The 13531-nt window shown below is 40.4% G+C and overlaps 1 pseudogene; it reads right to left on the bottom strand.

The window, feature by feature from the left end:
- Positions 1–1827: 1827 nt before the first annotated feature.
- On the bottom strand, positions 1828–2508 carry LOC145507154 (lipid transport auxiliary protein 1 pseudogene; annotated as a pseudogene).
- Positions 2509–13531: the final 11023 nt, after the last annotated feature.

The following is a 13531-nucleotide window of genomic DNA, read 5'->3' on the forward strand; positions in this document are numbered from 1 at the left end:
TGAGATGGGTGAAATTGTGTGGTAGTTTGAGCATTCTTTGGCATTGCCTTTTTTTGGGATTGGAATGAAAACTGACTTTTTCCAGTCCTGTGGCCACTGTTGAGTTTTCCAAGTTTGCTGGCATATCGAGTGCAGCACTTTCACAGCATCATCTTTTAGGATCTGAAATAGCTCAACTGGAATTTCGTCACCTCCACTAGCTTTGTTCATAGTGATGCTTCCTAAGGCTCACTTGACTTCGCGTTCCAGGATGTCGGGCTCTAGGTTGGTGATCACACCATCATGATTATCTGGTTCATGAAAAACTTTTTTGTACAGTTCTTCTATGTATTCTTGCCACCTCTTCTTAATATCTTCTGTTTCTGTTAGGTCCATACCATTTCTGTCCTTCATTGTGTCCATCTTTGCATGAAATGTTCCCTTGGTATCTCTAATTTTCTTGAAGAGATCTCTAGTCCTTCCCATTCTATTGTTTTCTATTTCTTTGCACTGATCACTCAGGAAGGCTTCCTCATCTCTTCTTGCTATTCTTTGGAACTCTGCATTCCAATGGGTATATCTTTCCTTTTCTCCTTTGCCTTTCGCTTCTCTTCTATTCACAGCTATTTGTAAGGCCTCCTCAGGCAATCATTTTGCCTTTTTGCATTTCTTTTCCTTGGGGATGGTCTTGATCCCTGCCTCCTGTACAGTGTCCTGAACCTCTGTCCATAGTTCTTCAGGCACTCTGTCTATCAGATCTAATCCCTTGAATCTATTTGTCACTTCTACTGTATAATCATAAGGGATTTGATTTAGGTCATACCTGAATGGTCTGGTGGTTTCCCCTACTTTCTTCAGTTTAAGTCTGAATTTGGCAATAAGGAGTTCATGGTCTGTGCCACAGTCAGCTCCTGGTCTTGTTTTTGCTGACTGTATCGAACTTCTCCATCTTTGGCTGCAAAGAATAAAATCTATCTGATTTCAATATTGACTGTCTGGTAATGTCTATGTGTAGAGTCATCTCTTGCGTTGTTACGAGAGGGTGTTTTCTATGACCAGTGCGTTCTCTTGGCAAAACTCTATTAGCCTTTTCCCTGCTTCATTTTGTACTCCAAGGCCAAACTTGCCTGTTACTCCAGTTGTTTCTTTTTTTTTTTCAGATGTTAAAACATCCCTTTTTCAGTTTATTCATGACAGTAGCACAATGAAAGTGGAAGGCAGATCCTGGCATGTTAGAGAAGTTGTGTTAATGTTCCCATTAACATCCTGGTTTAAGTGGAGCACCAGGGTAAGTTGTTCGACATACCACTCATGGCCTCCACCAATTTCCCCACCATTCTGTATACCATTTCCACTAATCAACTCTTAGATGTCTCAAACCAAATTGTTCCCATTCAACTGTGTACAGAAGACAAGACACCAAGCCCCATCACCCCTGGGATAATTTGTAGTCTGGAAAAGGACAGATGAACCATGATCAAAAAACCAAGTGAGCATTTTTAAGGAAGGTTTGACAGAAATATTAAGAAAAACATCTAATTCAACTCCAGAGAAAAGTGCTACCAGGGAAAAATAAAGTCTTTAACTGATGTTCTGAAACTGGCCATAAGAGAGGGTGGGAGAATGATCCTTTAGGCATGAAATCTTAAGAGCTCTGAACACAACCAGAGCTTCATCTGGCTGAACCAGATGACCTGAGTGAGGGCCACCCGGCAAGCACATTGCAGTCTGTCTGGCTCCATCAACAGTGAGAGTCCTTCAGCTCCATCACAGAGTACTCTCCAGTGTGTTATAGTTGTCCTTAAAGCTCTTCAATTGGAGGAAGTGCTTGGCATGTTTACTCTTCTGACTGGAGGGGAGGTATGTCACCTGGATAGTTGTTGGGGAGACTTCAGGAGACTGGGTTAGGTCTTTGGCTGCTGACTGGTGTTGTCGCTGAGAGCTCCCACTTCATGCTTTGACCACTGTGGCCAGCTCACTCAGGGCCTCCTGATAGCACAGGTACTCACTCAGGCCAAAGACTCCTGTCCCATAGTGGGCTGTCTCATAGCCATCCAGCAGGGTATCAATGAGGGCCTTGTGCACACCCTTGAAAGGAGTACTAGTGTTTCGAAGATCTAGCAGGTAGGAGCGGAAATTCTTACCCATTAAGGAATGAGGATGCCGGCCTTCAGCATGAAATGGGATCTCAGAGGCACGGATGGCATCCAGAGCTTTCATCCTGTATAGGTAGTTGTAGCAATTTTGATTTCCCTGGGTTTCCAGCTGTAGCAGTCTTGCATCATCATCTGCAAGAAGCTGAGGTTTATACTTGATATCCTGAACCTTGTACAGACGTGTATCAATCTCCTCTTTTAAGTCCTTGGGGGCATTGTGTCCCACAGGGACGAGAAGTCCCCTTCGGGATTTCATTGCAAAGCTCATGATTTGCCTCTTCACAAAAATAAATAGCAGTACAAACACCAGGCTCCCATAGGCCATCACCAGCATGACATTCACGCCAGAGAGCCAGTTACTGCCAGACGCCATGGCCTCCCCACCCCACGCGGAACTGCTCCAGTTTAACCAGCTGCCCTGCCTCGTCAGCCTGGCTCCGCTGAGGCAACGGCGCCTGGGTTTCCTGAAACTCCGCAGTCATTTCCTTAAGGGGATAGACGAAGGCTGACCGGGCCTGAAAACATGGTGAATGGGGGGGCTCCACTTGTTTCTTGACTTTCTACTTTTGCATTCTAGTCCCCTATAATGAAAAGGACATCTTTTTTTGGTGTTAGTTCTAGAAGGTCTTGTAAGTCTTCATAGAACCATCCAACTTCAGCTTATTCAGCATTACTGGTGGGGGCATAGACTTGGATTACTGTGATATTGAATGGTTTGCCCTGGAAACAAAAAGATATCATTCTGTTGTTTTTGAGATTGCACCCAAGTACTGCATTTTGGACTCTTTTGTTGACTATGATGGCTACTCCATTTCTCCTAAGCATCAGTCCTTCCAGAGAATATTCAGGACTGATTTTCTTTAGGTTGTCAGCATGAATCTATACCTTTATCTTAATTATATTTATTTAGTTAGTTTTAATTGAAGGATAATTGCTTTACAATATTGTGTTAGTTTCTGTCATATGTCAGCATGAATCAGCCTTTGGTATACATTGTTCCCTCCCTCATGGACCTCCTTTCCCACCTCCCACTCCATTCCACCCCTCTAGGTTGTCACAAAGCCCCAATTTAAGTTCCCTGAGTCATACAGAAAATTCCCGTTGGCAATCTATTTTACATATTGTGGTGCATATGTTTCCATGCTAGTTTCTCCATTCGTTCCACTCTCTCCCCCACACCCCTACCACGTCCACAAGTCTCTTCTCTATGTCTCCATTTCCATTGTTGTCCTGCAAATAGGTTCATCAGTACCATCCTTCTAGATTCCATATGTATGTGTTAATGAATTCTCCAGGCCAGGATACTGGAGTGGGTAGCTGTTCCCTTCTCCAGGGAATCTTCCCAACCCAGGAATCAAACCCAAGTCTCCCACACTGCAGGTAGATTCTTTACCAGTTGAGCTACCAGGGAAGCCTATGTATGTTAATATTTGTTTCCCTTTTTCTGACTTTCTTCACTCTGTATAATAGGCTCTAGATTCATCCACGTCATCAGAACTGACTCAAATGCATTCCTTTTTATGGCTGAGTAATATTCTATTGTATATATGTACCACAGCTTCTTTATCCAGTCATCTGTCAATGGACATCTAGGTTGTTTCCATGTCCTAGCTATTGTAAATCTTGCTGCAATGAGAATTGGGATACATGTGTCTTTTTCAATTATGGTTTTCTCAGGGTATATGCCCAGTAGTGGGATTGTTGGATCATATGGTAGTTTTATATTTAATTTTTTAATGACTCTCCATACTGTCTCCATAGCAGCTGTATCAATTTAAATTCCCACCAACAATGCATGATGGTTGCCTTTTCTTCACACCCTCTCTAGCTTTTCTTCTTTGTAGATTTTCGATAATGGCCATTCTGACCAGTGTGAGGTGATATCTCGTTGTAGTTTTGATTTGCATTTCTCTAATAATGAGCGATGTTGAGCATCTTTTCATGTTGTTGTTGTTCAGTTGCTCAGTTGTGTTTGACTCTTTGACCCCGTGGACTACAGCATGCCAGGCTTCCCTGTCCTTCACCATCTCCCACAGTTTGCTCAAACTCATGTCCATTGAGTAGGTGATGCCACCCAACCATCTCATCCTCTGTCATCCCCTTCTCCTGCCTTCTATCTTTCCCAGCATCAGGGTCTTTTCCAGTGAGTCAGTTCTTTGCATCAGGGGGCCAAAGGATTGGAGCTTCAGCTTCAGCATCAGTCGTTCCAATGAATATTTAGGGTTGATTTCCTTTAGGGTTGATTGGTTTGATCTCCTTACAGTCCAAGGGACTCTCAAGAGTCTTCTCCAACACCACAGTTCAAAAGCATCAATTTCTCGGTGCATGGGTTTATCTCTGGGCTTTCTATCTTGTTCCATTGATCTATATTTCTGGTTTTGTTCCAGTACCATACTGTCTTGATGACTGTAGCTTTGTAGTATAGTCTGAAGTCAGGAGGTTGACTCCTCCAGCTCCATTCTTCTTTCTCAAGATTACTTTGGCTACTCTGGGATCTTTTGTGTTTCCATACAAACTGAAATTTTTTGTTCTAGTTCTGTGAAAAATGCCATTGGTGATTTGACAGGGATTGCACTGAATCTGTAAATTGCATTTTGTAGTATAGTCATTTTCACAATATTGATTCTTCCAACCCAAGAACATGGAGTATCTCTCCATCTGTTTATGTCGTCTTTGCTTTCTCTCATCAGTGTTATATAGTTTTCTGTATACAGCACTTTTATCACCTTATGTAGCTTTATTCCTAGGTATTTTATTCTTTTTTTGCAGTGGTAAATGGGATTGATTCCTTAATTTCTCTTTTTTGATTTTTTTGTTGTCATAGGAGTGTATAAGAATGCAAGTGATTTCTGTGTATTGATTTTGCATCCTGTGACTTTACTAAATTCACTGATTAGCTCTAGTAATTTTCTGGTAGTATCTTTAGGGTTTTCTACATATTAGTATCATGTTGTCTGCAAATAGTGAGAGTTTTACTTCTTTTCCAATCTGGATTCCTTTTATCCCTTTTTCTCTCTGATTGCCATAGTTAGGACTTCCAAAACTACGTTGAATGATAGTGGTAAAAATGGGCATCCTTGCCTTGTTCCTGATCTTAGAGCAAATGCTTTCAGTTTTCCACCATTGAGAATAATGTTTGCTGTGGGTTTATCATATATAGCCTTTATTAGGTTGAGATTCCTTCTATGCCTACTTTTTGAAGTTTTTATCATAAATATGTGTTGAATTTTGTTGAAAGCTTTTCCTGCATCTATTGATATTATCATGTGGTTTTTATCCTTCAGCTTGTTAATAAGGTGTATCACATTGATTGATTTGCATATGTTGTAGAATCCTTGCATCCCTGGAGTAAACCTGACTTGATCATGATGCATGATCTTTTTAATGTGTTGTTGAATTCTGTTTGCTAGAATTTTGTTGAGTATTTTTGCATCTATGTTCTCTATGTCCTATGTTTTGCATCTATGGCCTGTAATTTTATTTTTTTGTTTATCTAGTTTGCGTATCAGGGTGATGGTAGCCTCATAGAATGAGTTTGGAAGTGTTCCTTTCTCTTCAATTTTTTGAAAGAGTTTCAGAAGGATGGTCATTAGCTCTTCTCTAAATGTTTGATAGAATTTGCCTGTGAAGTCATCTGGCTCTGGGCATCTGTTTAGGGAGATCTTTTCTTAATCACAGTTTTCAGTGCTTGTGGTTGGCTTGTTCGTAATTTCTCTTTCTTCTTGATTCAGTCTTGGAAGGTTGAACTTCTCTAAGAATCTGTTCATTTCTTCAAGGTTGTCCATTTTATCGGCATGTAGTTGCTCATAATACTCTTTTATGGTCCTTTGTATCTCTGCATTGTCTGTTAACCTCTCCTTCTCTATTTCTAATTTTTTTGATTTGATTCTTCTCCATTTTTTTCTTGATGAGTTTGGCTAATGGTTTGTCAATTTTGTTTATCTTCTCAAAGAACCAACTTTTAGTTTTATTAATTTTTACTATTGTTTCGTTCATGTCTTTTTCATTTATTTCTGCTCTGATATATATGATTTTTTTCCTTTTAACTTTGGGGGTTTTTTTTGTTGCTGTTGTTCTTCTTTTTCCAGTTGTTTTAGGTATAAAGTTAGATTGTCTATTTGATATTTTTCTTTTCCTTAAGGTAGGATTGTATTTCTATAAAATTCCCTCTTAGAACTGCTTTTGCTACATCCTATAGGTTTTGGGTCATCATGTTTTCACTGTCATTTGTTTATAGGAATTTTTTGATTTCCCTTTTTATTTCTTCAGTAACCTGTTCATTATTTAAAAATATATTGTTTAATCTCCATGTGTTTATGTTTTTTAAAGTTTTTTTCCTTAGTTGATATCTAGTCTCATAGCCTGACTGTTGTGGTCAGAAAAGATGCTTGATACAATTTCAATTTTCTTAAATTTACTGAGGCTTGATTTGTTTCCCAAGATGTGGTCTATCCTGGAGAATGTTCCATATGCACTTGAGAAGAAAGTGTTCCTCTGCATTTGGTTGGAATGTCCTAAAGATATTGATTAGATCCATCTGGTCTGATGTGTCATTTGAGGCTTCCGTTTCCTTATTAATTTTCTGTTTTGATGATCTGCCCATTTGTGTAAGTGGGGTGTTAAAGTCCTCTACTATTATTGTGTTTCTGTCAATTTCCCCTTTTATGTCTCCTAGTGTTTGCCTTATGTATTGAGATGCTCCTTTGTTGGGTGCATAAATATTTACAATTGTTATGTCTTGTTTTTGGATCGATCCCTTGATCATTATGTAGTGTCCTTCCTTATCTCTTGTAAGGTTCTTTATCTTCAGGTCTATTTTGTCTGATATGAGAATTGCTACTCTGGCTTTCTTTTGATTTCCATTCCATTTGATGAAATATCTTTTTCCATCCTCTCACTTTCAGTCTGTATATGTCTCTAGGTCTGAAGTGGGTCTCTTATAGACAGCATATATATATGGGTCTCATTTTTGTATCCACTCAGCCAGTCTGTGTCTTTTGGTTGGAGTGTTTAATCCATTTACATTTAAAGTAATTATTGATACATATGCTCCTATTGGCATTCTCTTAATTGTTTTGGGTTTGTTTTTATAGGTCTTTTCCTTCTTTTGTGTTCTTGCCTATAAAAGTACCTTTGACATTTGTAGCAAAGCTAGTTTGGTGGTGCTAAATTCTCTTAACTTTTGCTTGTCTGTTAAGCTTTTGATTTCTCCATCATCTTTGAATGAGATCCTTTGCCAGGTAGAGTAATCTTGGTTGTAGATTTTCCCTTTCAGTACTTCAAATATATCTACCATTTCCTTCTGACCCGCAGAGTTTCTGCTGAAAGATCAGCTGTTAAACATATGGGTTTTCCGTTGTATGTTACTTGTTGCTTTTCCCTTGCTGCTTTTAATATTCTTTCTTTGTGTTTAATCTTTGTTATTTTCATTAGTATGTATCTCAGTGTGTTTCTCCTTGGCTTTATCCTGTATGGGACTCTTTGTACTTCTTGGACTTTGACTATTTCCTTTCTCATGTTAAGGAAGTTTTCGGCTATAATCTCTTCAAATATTTTCTCAGACCCTTCCTTTTTCTCTTCTTCTTCTGGGAACCCTATAATTTGAATGTTGTTGCTTTTAATATTGTCCCAGAGGTCTCTGAGACTATCTTCAATTCTTTTCATTCTTTTTCCTTTATTCTGCTCTTCAGCAGTTATTTCCACCATTCTACCTTCCAGCTCACTTATCCCTTCTTCTTCCTCAGTTTATCTGCAACTGATTTCTTCTGGAGTATTTTTGATTTCAGTAATTGTATTGCTTGTTTCTGTTTGTTGATTCTTTATTTCTTCTAGATACTTGTTAAATGTGTTCATTGATTCTTGCATTTTCTCCATTCTTTACTCAAGGTTTTGGATCATCTTTACAATCATTATTCTGAATTCTTTTTCAGGTAGTTTGCTTATTTCCTCTTCATTTATTTGGTATTGTGAGTTTTTACCTTGCTCCTTCATTTGCTCAATATTTCTCTGTCTTTTCATTTTTTTTTCTATCTTACTGTGTCTGAGGTCCCCTTTCCCCAGGCTTTAGGGTAGTATTCCTTCTTTCTTTTGGTTCTGCTCTCGTTGGGTTAGTTTGGTCCAGTGGTCTTTCTAGGCTGTGTGTTGGCTGGTACTTGTGCCTGTGTTCTGGTGGGAGGAGGTGAGTTTTTTTTCCCTCTGATGGACAGGGCTGTGTGAGGTGGTATTTTTTGGGGTGTCTGTAAGAAGTGTGTCTGCTGATGATTTGGTTTGTGTTTTGTCTTGCTTGTTGTTTGGGTGAAGCATCCTGCACTGGGTGCTGCCAGCGGTTGGGTGATGCCAGGTCTTGGATACAGGTGGAGGCCTTCGTGGGAGTTCTCACTAATTAACACTCCCTGGGGTTAGGAGTTCTCTGGCAGTCTAGGGTCCTGGACTCAGCTCTCCCACTCAAAAGACTCAGGCCCAATCTTTGGCTAGGGAACCAAGATTCCACAATCCATTTGTTATGGCATTAAACACACAAAAACAAGCAAACAAAAACAAGAAATAACAGATGAATCCCAGACAAATGGTAAATACAAAATCAGACAAATAATAACAAAAACAAAGGAACTCACACACACACACACAATACCAAAACAATCCAAAAAGAAAAGAAAGGTAAGAAAAGAAAGTACAAGAGAGTGACCTGGTGAGCAAAGAAAACCAAAAATGATATCAACCAATTAAAAAACAAAACTAACCAAAACACAAACCTGAAAACAAAACAAAACCAGAGTGCCAACTGGGAAATAAAGCAAATAAAACAAAACAAACTATCAAACATGGTGAAATAAAGAAAGAAAAGAAAACAATAGAAAAGCAAAGTTAAATAGAAGTATATAAAAAAAAATTATATATACTAAAGTATAACTACAGAAGGAAAGAACAATAAGAAAAACAAAGAAACACGAACAAAAGCAAAAACAAAAAGTTAAAAGAAAAAAACCCCACAGAACCGCAAAAAGCCAACATAGAGGTAAAAGTATATAAAGGAAATTAAAAGTGTGATTTTTTAAAAAGTTCTCAGAAGTTTAAAGCTAACAGTAATAATAAAATCAATAACCACAGCAGCAAATAAAAAAAAAGAAGAAGAAAATCCAGAACCAACTGTAGAACAAATCAAAATATGAGGATAGAAATAAATGTTTTTCTTGGATCTCAGCTGTCAGCATCCTTTCCTTCACTGTATGTCACAGTCCACCTCCACCTCCCTAAGATGCTTTCTAATACTGGACTGGACTCTGGACCTGCTGTGGGGACAGCTTACTTTATCATGGCCCTACTCCTGTGTGTTCTTGCCTCCAGTGCCCACAGCTGTGAGAACTAATGTGTTTGTTTTTCTGTGTGGGAACTCTCATTGTCCTTTTATATATTCTATAGATACAGAGTCTGCCTGTGTGGATTTAATTTTCAGCTTGTACAGCTGGTGGGAAAGTTTTCAATTCTTTTTGTTAGCCACATTGCCCTGGCATTCAATTGTGGTTTTATCCCCACCTCTGCATGTGGATCATCCACAGGAGTTTACTCCTGAGGCTGCCCTGGAGGACTTGGGTCTGCCCCAGTGAGTACCTGGTTGAAGGTGGTGCAACTGCTTGGTTTTCAGGGACCCTGGAAGCACCAGGTATGCAGGGGAGCCAGCAGTCGTTGGTGCAGGAGATACAGTGCTTTTAGGGTTTTTTCCTAGCCTCTGGCAGCTCTGCCCCAGTGAGGATTGAGTGCGGAGGTGGTGCAGCTGCTTGGATCTCAGAGACCCTGGTGGTGCCAAGTGTGGAGGGATTCCAGCTGCCTCAGACGCTGGGGCTATGGCACTATTAGAGTCTTTTTCTAACCTCTGGCAGCTGACATCCAAAGGGCCTCCCTGGCTGGTCCTTCTCTGCTGCTTGGTGCAGTAGGTGCTCAAAGGCCTTCCTGGCTGGGCTCTTTCTCTATTGATTTGTGTGTCAGGCTCTAAAAGGGCCTGGCTGACTGGGGTTCTTCTCTATTGCTTTGGCACCAGGCACTTAAAGGACCACCCTCTCTGGGGTCTCTCTCTATTGGTCAGCTGCCAGTGCTGGTGGGGAGAGAAAAGCTGCAGTGAGGCTTCCACCCCCTGCTCATGACTCAGCAGTATCACCTGTCTCCATGACTGCCTGGCTTTCCTCCAAAGGCATTCCCCACCGTGACATCCCCTCAGGCCGTCTCCCAGCAGTCAACAGCAGACCTCCCCCTGGGATTGCTTTCCCATCCCTACCATCCAGCTCCCAGCTGCTTCACATTCCAGGGGACTTGTGTCCCTGCCCAGGGTACGTAGGGCTGCAGCAAGGATTGTTTGTGTGGTTCTCACTCCATTCAGACTGTCACGGATCAGCTGCTGTACTCTCCAACAGTCTCAAATGCTTCTCCTCTGTCCCAAACAGTTACCCCGATATGGGGATCTGACCCCTGCTTCAGTTTCCCCACAGCTCAGGTGCAGGTTCAATCCTGCTCACCCTCCCTCCTCTTTTCCCCTTCTTCCCTTGTCTTACCGAGTTTTGCGTGGATCTATATATTCCTTTCTGGTGGTCAGGGTCTCCTGCCTGCTCTCAGCTGGTGTTCTGCAAGATCTTCTGCATCTAAAGGTGTATTCCTGATGCATCCATGGAGAGAGATGTACTCCACATCCACCTACCCCTGTGCCGTCTTCTCTCGGAAAGTATTTTAAAATTTTGTTTTCAATATTTTTGATAAACTCCCCAAATATCAAATTCTAATTGAATTTCCTTTGACCTCCAGTTAACTTTGGGATGTTTCCAAGGAACTCTGAAGCATCTGAGAGAGATATTAAACTAATTTAGGATTACTTGAAATGTTAAATTACATGAGAACATTGTCAAATGAGTGGTGATAAACATTCTTAAGTTATATTGAATAGACACAATATTAATGACATTCATATAAATATTCTAGAAATTATATGAAATTTCTAAGATTTGAATATGTCCTGGTATAATGTTAAATATTTTAATGTTTTACATTTACAGAAATATATTTATTTGTCATTCCAATGTAATCAGATCGTTCTGCCATTTTAAGTCTTTTGTCATTCATGGACAGTTATTGTTTTACTCTAGTGCTCTTACAAAGATGCTTCATCTTCAAGAAGATTCATAGAAAGGACTTTTTGGCAAGTACAGATTTCTTTTGTTGTTGTTTGTTTGGCTGTGTTGTGTGACTTCTGGCATCTTAGTTCAATGATCAAGGATTGAACCCGCACCTACAGCAGTGAGAGCATGGAATCCTAACAACTGGACTGCCATGGAATTCCCAAGTACAGATTTTTTAATGGTTTTTTTTTTGGTTTGAAATATTGCTGGCTTTTAACCTATGTTTCAAGCTGGTTTTAGAAAAGGCAGAGGAACCAGAGATCAAATTGCCAACATCTGCTGGATCATCGAAAAAGCAAGAGAGTTACAGAAAAACATCTATTTCTGCTTTATTGACTATGCCAAAGCCTTTGACTGTGTGGATCACAATAAACTGTGGAAAATTCTGAAAGAGATGGGAATACCAGACCACCTGACCTGCCTCTTGAGAAACCTGTATGCAGGTCAGGAAGCAACAGTTAGAACTGGAACATGGGACAACAGATTGGTTCCAAATAGGAAAAGGAGTATGTCAAGGCTGTATATTGTCACCCTGCTTATTTAACTTATCATGAGAAACGCTGGGCTGGATGAAGCACAAGCTGGAATCAAGATTGCTAAGAGAAATATCAGTAACCTCGGATATGCAGATGACACCACCCTTATGGCAGAACGTGAAGAAGAACTAAAGAGCCTCTTGATGAAAGTGAAAGAGGAGAGTGAAAAAGTTGGCTTAAAACTCAACATTCAGAAAACTAAGATCATGGCATCCAGTCCCATCACTTCATGGCAAATAAACGAGGAAACAGTGGAAACAGTGGTTGACTTTATTTTTTTGGGCTCCCAAATCACTGCAGATGGTGATTGCAGCCATGAAATTAAAAGACGTTTACTCCTTGGAAGGAAAGTTATGACCAACCTAGACAGCATATTAAAAGGCAGAGACATTACTTTGCCATCTAGTCAAGGCTATGGTTTTTCCAGTAGTCATGAATGGATGTGAGAGTTGGACTATAAAGAAAGCTGAGCATTGAAGTATTGATGCTTTTGAACTGTGGTGTTGGAGAAGACTCTTGAGAGTCCCTTGGACTGCAAGGAGATCCAACCAGTCCCTCCTAAAGGAGATCAGTCCTGGGTGTTCATTGGAGGGACTGATGTTGAAGCTGAAAGTCCAATAATTTGGCCACCTGATGCGAAGAGCTGACTCATCGGAAGAGACCCTGATACTGGGAAAGATTGAGGGCAGGAGGAGAAGGGGACGACAGAGGATGAGATGGTTGGATGGCATCACTGACTCAATGGACATAGGTTTGGGTAGACTCCAGGAGCTGGTGATGGACAAGGAGGCCTGGCATGCTGGGGTTCAGGGGGTCGCAAAGAGTCAGACATGACTGAGTGACTGAACTGAACTGAACCTATGTTTTCCAGATATAAGGAAACCTTTCCCTTTATGCTAATTATGACTTATAGCAATTTAGCAAATTATTCCTTTATAAGCAGAATTGAAACGTTTACCTTTTCTCTCTACTTGATCCTTCTAGAAATTGGAAACTCTTAGGTCTCCAATAGTTTTAAAAGGTGAATAAGAAGGGCCACCTTCCTACTGGTACAGGAATCTCAAGATAGTTTAAGGAAATTGAGAAGAGAGGAATTCAGCCAAATCTATAGATATCACAGACAGAATTTGATGGCAAGTCCTTGGTGTAGCTTTTCTAGCCTTGGGAGGTTTTGAAAAGCTCATTCTGCGTTATTGTTGTTAAGTCACTAAGTTGTATCGGACTGTTTACGACCCCATGGACTGCAGCACACGAGGCTTCCTGTCCATCACCACCTCCCAGAGTTTGCCCAAGTTCATGTCCATTGAGCATGCTATCCAACCATCTCATCCTCTGCCACCCTCTTCTCCCTTCTGCCTTCAGTTTTTCCCAGCATCAGAGTCTTTTCCAGTGAATCAGCTCTTCCCATCCAGTGGCCAAAGTATTGGAGCTTCAGCTTCAGTATCAGTCCTTTTAATGAGTATTCAGAGTTGATTTCCTTTTAAGATTGAATGGTTTGATCTCCTTGCTGTTCAAGGGACTGTCAACAGTCTTCTCCTGCACTGCAGTTTGAAAGCATCAATTCTTTGGCACTCTGCTTTTTTTATGGTCTAGTTGTCACATATGTACATGACTCCTGGAAAGCCATGGCCTTGACTATATGGACCTTTGTCAGAAAAATGATGTCTTTGCTTTTTCACACACTGTCTAGGTTTGTCAT

Source organism: Giraffa tippelskirchi, chromosome 5 (assembly GCF_054371585.1).
Source record: "Giraffa tippelskirchi isolate mGirTip1 chromosome 5, T2T-mGirTip1v1.2.pri, whole genome shotgun sequence".
Taxonomy (NCBI): domain Eukaryota; kingdom Metazoa; phylum Chordata; class Mammalia; order Artiodactyla; family Giraffidae; genus Giraffa; species Giraffa tippelskirchi.